The sequence below is a fragment of the Nothobranchius furzeri genome, chromosome 14, assembly GCF_043380555.1.
Source record: "Nothobranchius furzeri strain GRZ-AD chromosome 14, NfurGRZ-RIMD1, whole genome shotgun sequence".
In the NCBI taxonomy this organism is placed as follows: domain Eukaryota; kingdom Metazoa; phylum Chordata; class Actinopteri; order Cyprinodontiformes; family Nothobranchiidae; genus Nothobranchius; species Nothobranchius furzeri.
The window spans coordinates 3,147,903-3,159,600 of record NC_091754.1 but is presented as its reverse complement, the minus strand read 5'-3'; the positions used below and the strand labels follow the sequence as shown (position 1 = coordinate 3,159,600).

Sequence of the window (11,698 nt, the reverse complement as noted above, 5' to 3'; positions counted from 1 at the left end):
AGCTAGGTGATAACTTCTCACGGGGCCGCACAGTTAGTAACTGTTTTTAAGAGTAAAGCAACCGGAAGGCAGTACATTCTTTATTCTGAAAATCTCGGGAGCTTCTCTCCATTTCCGCGTCTGATTTCCTGTCTTTCCTTCCCCAAAAATGTCGAACTTGTCTGTCACGAGCGTGCCGGGCCGCGAGGCGGTGATCAGATAAGGATCCAAACGCGGGGAGGAAGAAGGAAAACAGCTAGGTACTTTTACCATTAGTTTCTTTAATGAAGCACGCTGGACACTGAAACAATGACACGACATGGAACACAGAACAGAAGGGGTTTAAATACACGGGGAGAGGGAGCTATGGTGATTGGGAAACAAGAGGCAGGTGGGAGCAATTAACGGAGACACCGACTAAAACCAAAGAGAAGACAGGACAGGGCGTGACAGTACCCCCCCCCCCCCCCCCTCAAAGGGCGGATCCCAGACGCCCACAGGAACAAGGAGCAGGGCGGGAGGAGGGGGACCCGGAGGGAGGGCCCAGAGGAACCGAAGGACCACAGGAGAGGCGGCAGGGATCAGCAGAGTCAGGAGGCCTGCGCCTGCGGCAGACGAGGAGGCGACGGGCCCTTGGAGGCCGGCGCCTGGGGCAGATGTATGGGATTAGATTTGTGCCAATAGGATCAAGAAAAACACTTTGGAGAGCAAACAAATTTTAAGACATTGAGAGAAAAAACATGGGTTTCAAAAGAAAAACTTACGATCTGAATCAGATTCTTAAAATGATCAAGAAAAACACTTTGACGGTCAAACAAAAATTAAGAAATTGACAGAACAAAAATATTGACTAAAGGAAAAAAAACATGTTTCAAAAGTAAAACTTACTATCTGAATCAACTTCTTAAAATGAGTAACAAAGTATGTTTCCTTTTTCTGTTTGCCTCTATGTGTTTTTGTTATCAGTTTCCTTAGTTTTGTTCTCGCTGCTCACAGCTTTGCTCTCACTACCAGATTTGCACTTACACTTTCTGGCTTTCTCCTTTGCAATCCCTGAGTTTTTGGTTGCAATTCTGACATAACCCTTTCGGGTGGGCGGGACTTCTGAGAAGTCCTCTCCCATAGGACAGTGGTTTCTCTTGAGTGACAGTTCAGTGACCTGGAAGTGATGTAGCCTCCCAGACATTTTTTTTCCCACCTCGGTCAACAACATGAATTTTGAGCCCCAAACAGGTTATTTCGGCTGTCTGTGGTGTCTGCTGAGGATCTAAAGTGAGTATTGATAATATATTTTATCTTTTCTTAGTTAATCTGTAAGTTAAGCCACTTTTTAAGTTGGTTTTAACCAGACGCTAGCTCACTAGCTAGCTGCTAAGCAAGCCATTGTGCTAGCCTCAGGACAATGGTCTACTGTTCCAGAGACGTATTAAAAACTCATCTTAACATATTCATTACTGGTTTCATGGAATAAATTATTGCAGTTTATGTTAATAAGTTTGCTAATTTTTCAGGAACCTGTGGAACATCAGAGACTTTGCAGCTATTAGAGCTAACCTGTGTACTGCTAACCTGCTACAGAGGAAGCAGCAGAAAGCTGAGCTAACAGGCTGTTTTGCAGGTAAATACTCTTTTAGTGGAACTGCAGGACTTTTATGGTATAACTCAGAATCTACATGAGCTATTGTGGGAAGACTTTTAAACTACATTTACATACAGATACATGTATTTTTTATTCCATGTTACTTGGACGGACTAAACAAGTTCATAGTTCTGCCTGCTCCTTTTTCAGTGAAACAAATGGATTTTATGATGTAACTCTCTAGTAAATCTATAGTAACCATAGTCTGGTGAATAGTGTCTAGTTTAGCTACATTTAGCTTAGCTGGAGTAATATAGTCTAACTCTGCCTCAACTGGTGACTTTTCTACTTCATTGTCAGCCAGACAAAATGTTGCTACAGAGAAACGCCCAAGGTACTGACCCCACAATAAAAAATCATAATGTCCACATTTATTTCCCACAATCTCAAATGTCACACTAAAATTAAACTTTTAGCTCTGATTTAATTATTTCCTTATTGATATCAGTTTTCCCTTTGTTGTAGGTAATCCTCGGGTGTCAGCAGGAGGAGGTGACTACCTGCATTACGGAGCACCCTGGTTCTGAGCCAGTTGCACCTTTGTGCTGCTCTTTGGGGAGGCGATGCTCAGCAGGTTAAACAACTGTAAAATTGATTTTGTTCGTAGTTTTTGTTTAGATCTCATACATCACCAGTTTTTCTTTCTTACACATGCCTCCATGTGGTCAGGTGGTGTTGGTGTGATCTGGGAGGGCACACTCATGTCGTCCTCTCCTTGTGCCGTCTCCAGGATCCTGATGGGAGTTCTCTGTGCCTATAAAGCAGGGGTATTTACTTCTGGGCCTGGAGGGCCGGTATCCAGCACGTTTTAGTTTTAACTCTGTTTCAACACACCTGATTTCAGTCCGCAGATAATTAACAGGCTTCTGCAGAGCTGCTGCACAGGTAATTCAACCACTGATTCAAGTGTGTTGGAGCAGGGAAACAACTAAAACGTGCTGGATACCAGCCATCCAGGACTAGAATTGCATACCCCTGCTATAAAGCCTTCCTCCCTCCTCTGGACTTTAAACATTAGTATTTTATTACGGTTTACCTGATTTAGTAAATAAATCTCAGTTTATAAATTTCCTGTTTTGGTGCCTGTCCATAAAATCCTGCATTAGACACCGAAAGCTGAATGGATGCCTTTCATTCACTTTGACTTTCAATGTATTTTTAAAGATACACTTGAAATTAATATCAGCTGTTTAACAGAGTGGTGCAAAGTAATTGCTGATGTCATGATTTTTGCAATAACCTGACCTTCATGCAGAGAAACTCAGGAGACAAATGAGCTAAAAACAGTTTATTAAAATGTTTGACAGATGACTGAAGAAGTAACTGCTGGAGATCAGGAACCAGAAGCTTCTGCGAAGAAGAGCAGAGGTTAGTAAGAGGCAACAGGTCAGGTTTTTCTCAGACTGTGCAGGTAGCTTACAGAGACTGAGAAACGCCACAGAGATGGAGCCACAGGTTTTAGTGTTTAAAGATCAGAAGGCCCTGAGGTAAAATTGAGTGTTAGTAATGACTAAAGAATGACTTACAAAAGGAAAAGTTTAGGTACTTACAGTCTGAAATTGTAGTGCAGACGGGAGACAGCAGAATGGTGGAGAAACAACCAGAAGTCTGGGAGAATGACAACATGAGTTGCAAGCGGGTGAGCAGAAGGTAGTGGGTAAGCCGACTGCCAGTATGGTTGTGTGATCAGGAGCTTCAAGGAAAGAATTCCCATAGATCTGCATAGAACATGAGAACGTAAGTTTGAAAAACGGCAGAGTCATGGGCTAGATATGGGTTAAAACACTCTGATGAGTGACCAGCTACCAGCTTTTATTCAAGGATGGGGTCACAGGTGTGTGAGGATGTGCCTGCCCCATGAGAAGAGTTTTTAGGTAAGCCTCTCCATGGTGCTCTGCAATGGTGACTAGCAAGGCTAAGGAAGAGATTAAAGGGAACACAAACCCAGGACTCCGACCCAAACTCCTAATAGCAACACAACGACTCCTCCCACAGGCGGTTGTTCCACGGGAGTACAGTCACACGCAGCTGCCCGAAGTTCAGCATCAGGCAACCTGTAGGAGATGTAATCATACGTGGCTTCTGAGCATGCAAGTTTATTCTAACTGTACAGCGTACAATAATAATAAAGATTTATATTGTGTTGTGTTGTTCACCTTGCAGGTTCTTTTAAAATCTTAACCTGTGCCTGCTTACAGCAGGTCTTTCAGGTCTTTTGAACTAGACACAGAGAGGTTCAGGCACAGGTACTTAGTCAGACTCCTGATATGGTAGAGCATCCACCACCACAGACTCCTGATATGATAGAGCATCCACCACCACAGACTCCTGATATGGTAGAGCATCCACCACCACAGACTCCTGATATGGTAGAGCATCCACCACCACAGACTCCTGATATGATAGAGCATCCACCACCACAGACTCCTGATATGGTAGAGCATCCACCACCACAGACTCCTGATATGATAGAGCATCCACCACCACAGACTCCTGATATGGTAGAGCATCCACCACCACAGACTCCTGATATGATAGAGCATCCACCACCACAGACTCCTGATATGGTAGAGCATCCACCACCACAGACTCCTGATATGGTAGAGCATCCACCACCACAGACTCCTGATATGGTAGAGCATCCACCACCACAGACTCCTGATATGGTAGAGCATCCACCACCACAGACTCCTGATATGATAGAGCATCCACCACCACAGACTCCTGATATGATAGAGCATCCACCACCACAGACTCCTGATATGGTAGAGCATCCACCACCACAGACTCCTGATATGGTAGAGCATCCACCACCACAGACTCCTGATATGGTAGAGCATCCACCACCACAGACTCCTGATATGGTAGAGCATCCACCACCACAGACTCCTGATATGGTAGAGCATCCACCACCACAGACTCCTGATATGGTAGAGCATCCACCACCACAGACTCCTGATATGGTAGAGCATCCACCACCACAGACTCCTGATATGGTAGAGCATCCACCACCACAGACTCCTGATATGATAGAGCATCCACCACCACAGACTCCTGATATGGTAGAGCATCCACCACCACAGACTCCTGATATGGTAGAGCATCCACCACCACAGACTCCTGATATGATAGAGCATCCACCACCACAGACTCCTGATATGGTAGAGCATCCACCACCACAGACTCCTGATATGATAGAGCATCCACCACCACAGACTCCTGATATGGTAGAGCATCCACCACCACAGACTCCTGATATGGTAGAGCATCCACCACCACAGACTCCTGATATGGTAGAGCATCCACCACCACAGACTCCTGATATGGTAGAGCATCCACCACCACAGACTCCTGATATGGTAGAGCATCCACCACCACAGACTCCTGATATGGTAGAGCATCCACCACCACAGACTCCTGATATGGTAGAGCATCCACCACCACAGACTCCTGATATGATAGAGCATCCACCACCACAGACTCCTGATATGATAGAGCATCCACCACCACAGACTCCTGATATGATAGAGCATCCACCACCACAGACTCCTGATATGGTAGAGCATCCACCACCACAGACTCCTGATATGGTAGAGCATCCACCACCACAGACTCCTGATATGATAGAGCATCCACCACCACAGACTCCTGATATGGTAGAGCATCCACCACCACAGACTCCTGATATGGTAGAGCATCCACCACCACAGACTCCTGATATGGTAGAGCATCCACCACCACAGACTCCTGATATGGTAGAGCATCCACCACCACAGACTCCTGATATGATAGAGCATCCACCACCACAGACTCCTGATATGGTGGAGCATCCACCACCACAGACTCGAACAACAGGTCCATATGCTTGTCAACTGGAAACAATGGAAAAAGATTACCATTAGTACAGATATTTATCCATAACCATCACTGTGGGTTTATTACACAGCATATGAACTACATGAGGTGGGATTGGTCTGCAGTAGGGCTGTGTATTTTTGACAGAATTTATTGTAGGAATATTCAATAAACAGCCCAAACTGATACTTAACATATATAACATGAGTTATCTGAACCATAATAGCGAGATTTAAATTTCAATGGTGGAAACAAAACCCAATGCACACTGCTGCCAACTAGCGGGCGACATTTAAAGTGCACCAAAAACAAAGAAAATACACAAATGTTTGCATGTAAATTCTTCCAAAAATTAGATACACTGCTTCTGAAAATGGATGTAATATCTCAGGAAAAAATATCATGATATATTACAATATCAATATTTTAGAGACACAGTTTGAGAATATCGATACAATATTACTGGGAAAATATATCGCAATATATTGTCATATTGATATTTTCTTACATCCCTTGTCTGCAGTGTACTTTGTGTACACTATGGTGTGTCTTAACTCACCAGCTGCAGTTGATGCATGTGGCTGTATAGCACTTCCATTGTAATGCAGTGCAGTAGTTTTCAATCTAAAAAGAAAGAATAAATAAATAAAAAATAGCTTTTAGACAAAAATATAGATTTTATGTAAAAATTAATTAAAAGCATGTATTTAAGTCATTATTGATTATCTGTCCTGGATAACATTCTTTTGATGGAGAATACAGAACACGTGACAGAAAGAACATTGAATCTGATTTGTCTTGTTCTGACAAACAAATGTCAGATCTGTATACTGGAAAGAAATGTATTATCAAACACACTCACTTAGATAATTATTCAGTCAGAGTTACATCATAAAATCCATTCGTTTCACTGAAAAAGGAGCAGACAGAACTATGAACTTGTTTAGTCCGTCCAAGTAACATGGAATAAAAAATACATGTATCTGTATGTAAATGTAGTTTAAAAGTCTTCCCACAATAGCTCATGTAGATTCTGAGTTATACCATAAAAGTCCTGCAGTTCCACTAAAAGAGTATTTACCTGCAAAACAGCCTGTTAGCTCAGCTTTCTGCTGCTTCCTCTGTAGCAAGTTAGCAGTACACAGGTTAGCTCTAATAGCTGCAAAGTCTCTGATGTTCCACAGGTTCCTGAAAAATTAGCAAACTTATTAACATAAACTGCAATAATTAATTCCATGAAACCAGTAATGAATATGTTAAGATGAGTTTTTAATACGTCTCTCTGGAACAGTAGACCATTGTCCTGAGGCTAGCACAATGGCTTATTTAGCAGCTAGCTAGTGAGCTAGCATCTGGTTAAAACCAACTTAAAAAGTGGCTTAACTTACAGATTAACCAAGAAAAGATAAAATATATTATCAATACTCACTTTAGATCCTCAGTAGACACCACAGACAGCAGAAATAACCTGTTTGGGGCTCAAAATTCATGTTGTTGACCAGGTGGGAAAAAAAATGTCTGGGAGGCTACATCACTTCCAGGTCACTGAACTGTCACTCAAGAGAAACCACTGTCCTATGGGAGAGGACTTCTCAGAAGTCCCGCCCACCCAAAAGGGTTGTGTCAGAATTGCAACCAAAAACTCAGGGATTGCAAAGGAGAAAGCCAGAAAGTGTAAGTGCAAATCTGGTAGTGAGAGCAAAGCTGTGAGCAGCGAGAACAAAACGAAGGAAATTGATAACAAAAACACATAGAGGCAAACAGAAAAAGGAAACATACTTTGTTACTCATTTTAAGAAGTTGATTCAGATAGTAAGTTTTACTTTTGAAACATGTTTTTTTTCCTTTAGTCAATATTTTTGTTCTGTCAATTTCTTAATTTTTGTTTGACCGTCAAAGTGTTTTTCTTGATCATTTTAAGAATCTGATTCAGATCGTAAGTTTTTCTTTTGAAACCCATGTTTTTTCTCTCAATGTCTTAAAATTTGTTTGCTCTCCAAAGTGTTTTTCTTGATCCTATTGGCACAAATCTAATCCCATACAGATGAGGAGACGAGGACGGACCCTTGGGGGCCTGCGCCTGGGGCAGATGAGGAGACGAGGACAGACCCTTGGGGGCCTGCGCCTGGGGCAGATGAGGAAGCGACGGGCCCTGGGAGGGTGGCGCCTCCAATCCAAGGATCGACGCCTCCAATCCAAGGGTCGACGCCTCCAAGCCAAGGGTCGACGCCTCCAAGCCAAGGGTCGACGCCTACAAGCCAAGGGTCGACCCAGCCTGCAGGGCCCTGGGAGGAGCCCTGCAGGCTGGGCCGGGGACACAAGCAGGACCGGCGACAAAGTCCCTGCAGGCTGGACCGGAGCGACCTTCAGAATCACCATTGGAACCGGAGATGGAGGAGACGTCAGACCAGAGGCAACGTCATCAGATGAGCCGACTTCAGAGGAGGCAACGTCATCGGACGAGCCGACTTCAGAGGAGGCGACGTCGGACGAGCCGACTTCAGAGGAGGCGACGTCAGACGAGTCGACTTCAGAGGAGGCGAAGTCAGACGAGCCGACTTCAGAGGAGGCGACGTCAGACGAGCCGACTTCAGAGGAGGCGACGTCAGACGAGCCGACTTCAGAGGAGGCGACGTCAGACGAGCCGACTTCAGAGGAGGCGACGTCATCAGACGAGCCGACTTCAGACGAGCCGACTTCAGAGGAGGCGTCGACCCTTGGCTTGGAGGCGTCGACCCTTGGCTTGGAGGCGTCGACCCTTGGCTTGGAGGCGTCGACCCTTGAATTGGAGGCGTCGACCCTTGGATTGGAGGCGTCGACCCTTGGATTGGAGGCGTCGACCCTTGGATTGGAGGCGTCGACCCTGGGATTGGAGGCGTCGACCCTTGGCTTGGAGGCGTCCACCCTTGGCTTGGAGGCGTCCACCCTTGGATTGGAGGCGTCGACCCTTGGATTGGAGGCGTCGTCAGACGAGCCGACTTGGGAGGCGGCGACATCAGACGAGCCGACTTCAGAGGAGGCGTCGACCCTTGGCTTGGAGGCGTCGACCCTTGGATTGGAGCCGTCGACCCTTGGATTGGAGGCGTCGACCCTTGGATTGGAGGCGTCGACCCTTGGATTGGAGGGGTCGACCCTTGGATTGGAGGGGTCGACCCTTGGATTGGAGGCGTCGACCCTTGGCTTGGAGGCGTCGACCCTTGGATTGGAGGCGTCGACCCTTGGATTGGAGGCGTCGACCCTTGGATTGGAGGCGTCGACCCTTGGATTGGAGGGGTCGACCCTTGGATTGGAGGGGTTGACCCTTGGATTGGAGGCGTCGACCCTTGGATTGGAGGCGTCGACCCTTGGATTGGAGGCGTCGACCCTTGGATTGGAGGCGTCGACCCTTGGATTGGAGGCGTTGACCCTGGGATTGGAGGCGTCGACCCTTGGCTTGGAGGCGTCCACCCTTGGCTTGGAGGCGTCCACCCTTGGATTGGAGGCGTCCACCCTTGGATTGGAGGCGTCGTCAGACGAGCCGACTTGGGAGGCGGCGACATCAGACGAGCCGACTTCAGAGGAGGCGTCGACCCTTGGCTTGGAGGCGTCGACCCTTGGATTGGAGGCGTCGACCCTTGGATTGGAGGCGTCGACCCTTGGATTGGAGGCGTCGACCCTTGGATTGGAGGGGTCGACCCTTGGATTGGAGGGGTCGACCCTTGGATTGGAGGCGTCGACCCTTGGATTGGAGGCGTCGACCCTTGGAATGGAGGCGTCGACCCTGGGATTGGAGGCGTCGACCCTTGGCTTGGAGGCGTCGACCCTTGGCTTGGAGGCGTCCACCCTTGGATTGGAGGCGTCGACCCTTGGATTGGAGGCGTCGTCAGACGAGCCGACTTGGGAGGCGGCGACATCAGACGAGCCGACTTGGGAGGCGTCGACCCGTGGTCCGGGGGCGTCGGCTTCTGGCCCGGGGGCGTCGCCTTCCATCGGCTTCTAGTTCTCCGGCTTCTGGACTGCCGTCTCCGAACCGCCGACTTCTGGGCTGGTAACGTCTGCTTCTGGGCCTGCACCGGACCCATCTGCTTCTGGGCTGGTACTGTCTGCTTCTGGGCCCGCATCGTCTGCTTCTGGGCCGGTACCGGAACCATCTGCTTCTGGGCTGGTACCGTCTGCTTCTGGGCTGGTACCGTCTGCTTCTGGGCCCGCACCGTCTGCTTCTGGGCCTGCACCGTCTGCTTCCGGGCCTGAACCGTCTGCTTCTGGACCCCCCCTGGAACAGGCCTTGAGTGAACGAGCAGTGCTAGTGCTGAAGACAGGGAGCGCAGAGCGTCCAGTCGGAGCTGATTAGAATGGGCGCTCTGTTGAAGCCGGACCAGCTCAGCCCGTTGACTGGCCAGTTCAGTTTGCTGGATTGTGGGTGTGGCTCCACCTCCCACAGACGACAGAGGAGCCTAGTGGACCGGAGGCGGGACAGCTGGTCCAACCGGGGACGGGTCCAAGCAGCTGAGTCCAGCCAGAGCCGCGAACAGTTCGTCCAGCTGGAGCTCAGCGAGCAGGTGGTCCAGCTGGAGGACTTGGAGTTCGATGGTCTGACGAACCTGGGCTGTCTCAACCTGTAGACTGGCGTGCTCCGCCCACAGGGCTGCGAGCGCAGCTCTTCCTCCTGCAGACGCCGATTCGGCCGGAGACGGGACCGCTGGTCTGACCGGGGGCATGTCCGAACTGGCTCGCCAAGCACGGCCAGCGGCGGGCTCGCAGCTCCGTCCTGAAGCGCAGGGCTGCGGTGGATTCCGGCGTCTCTCCCCACACCGTGGACCGACCCCGGGGGAGCAGAAAGCCAGCCTCGTGCCCTCGAAGCTGGAGCGATCCCGGAGCGTCTCTCCATCCAACCTACTGTCCGGTTCTGGAAGGGCGGCGAGGAACGCCGAGGCAGATGGTCGGGGATGCCGTCTGCGGCGAGGCGGAGCTAGAGCTGGGGAAGGAGAAGCCGGTTGATAGTCGGCGGAGAGGAACTGGAATAGATACTTCCATGGGAGGATCTCCCCGCTGGACCCTTCAGGGGGTCGTGTCATTCCGTCACGAGCGTGCCGGGCCGCGAGGCGGTGATCAGATAAGGATCCAAACGCGGGGAGGAAGATGGAAACCAGGTAGGTACTTTTACCATTAGTTTCTTTAATGAAGCACGCTGGACACTGAAACAATGACACGACATGGAACACAGAACAGAAGGGGTTTAAATACACGAGGAGAGGGAGCTATGGTGATTGGGAAACAAGAGGCAGGTGGGAGCAATTAACGGAGACACCGACTAAAACCTAAGAGAAGACAGGACAGGGCGTGACAGTTTCAGAGGCGTCGCGCGTAGAAAATAGAACCGGCGCGTAAGGGCCGCGACATGCTGCTCCTGAGGCGCGGCCGACTCGCGCTGCTGACGGCTCCGGTGGAAAAGGTTCTGTCGACCACAGCGGTTCCTATCAGCAGCTATGACGTGCTGCTGCGGTAACGCGCTGCTGACGGCTCCCGTGGAAAGAAGGGGTGATGGTGCATGCACACAGAAAGTCAGGACTTACCCATTAAAAATATGGGTGCATGTCTTTAAGGTTTCATCAGAGGGCAGATAAATGTGACCGTGTGCATCCTCATGTGTTTGAATTTTAGGGCTTTTCTCCCAATAAAAGAATAGGTTTCATTTCTGCACAGAAAGAAAAAGCCCTAATTGGCCAATCGCGCTGCATGTTGCAGTGTCGAGCATGAGCTACAGGGCGACTCGTTGTTGGCTGCACTCTGCTGTGCTCATTAGAAGCCACAGCTCAAAAATATTTTAGACAAACTAAAAAAATTTGCCAACGGTGACGTCACAGCTGAAAACAGGGCAGACTCACTCATCCTAAATGGCTTTTACTCATCAAAACCTGCTCCTATCTGAGTTTTTACAGCCTGCCTTCAAAGCATGACAGACAGCAGCTGCTAATTGATTATTTAGGAAACACAGGCATGAACGCCACTTAGCATAAAATAACCAATAAAGAATGACACAAAAATAGATTATTTTGTAAATCAAAGTAAAAACCGACAAAGTGCTGATGAAATTGCAAAGTGTGACAGTTTGGACATGCGAGCAGGCTCAGAACAGCTTCTCAGGACTTAGAGAAAGTGAAAGCAGTTAAAAGATGGTGGATAAATTGCATTTGTGTGCTTTTTAAATGCTGTTTGTGTCATTTGAAGCATTCGTTATAACAAACT

General features: G+C 48.4%; 2 long non-coding RNA genes across 2 annotated transcripts; one reads left to right on the top strand and one right to left on the bottom strand.

Moving 5' to 3' along the window:
* The first annotated feature begins 1,102 nt into the window (after positions 1-1,102).
* LOC139062606 (uncharacterized) lies at positions 1,103-2,426 on the top strand. Its single transcript, XR_011516156.1, has 3 exons — positions 1,103-1,597; positions 2,084-2,192; positions 2,288-2,426. It is a non-coding gene; the product is annotated as an uncharacterized lncRNA (long non-coding RNA).
* A 3,824-nt stretch (positions 2,427-6,250) lies between these two features.
* LOC129164862 (uncharacterized) lies at positions 6,251-7,173 on the bottom strand. The gene is made up of 3 exons (XR_008564340.2): positions 6,903-7,173; positions 6,555-6,661; positions 6,251-6,383 (listed from the first exon to the last, which is right to left on the bottom strand). It is a non-coding gene; the product is annotated as an uncharacterized lncRNA (long non-coding RNA).
* Positions 7,174-11,698: the final 4,525 nt, after the last annotated feature.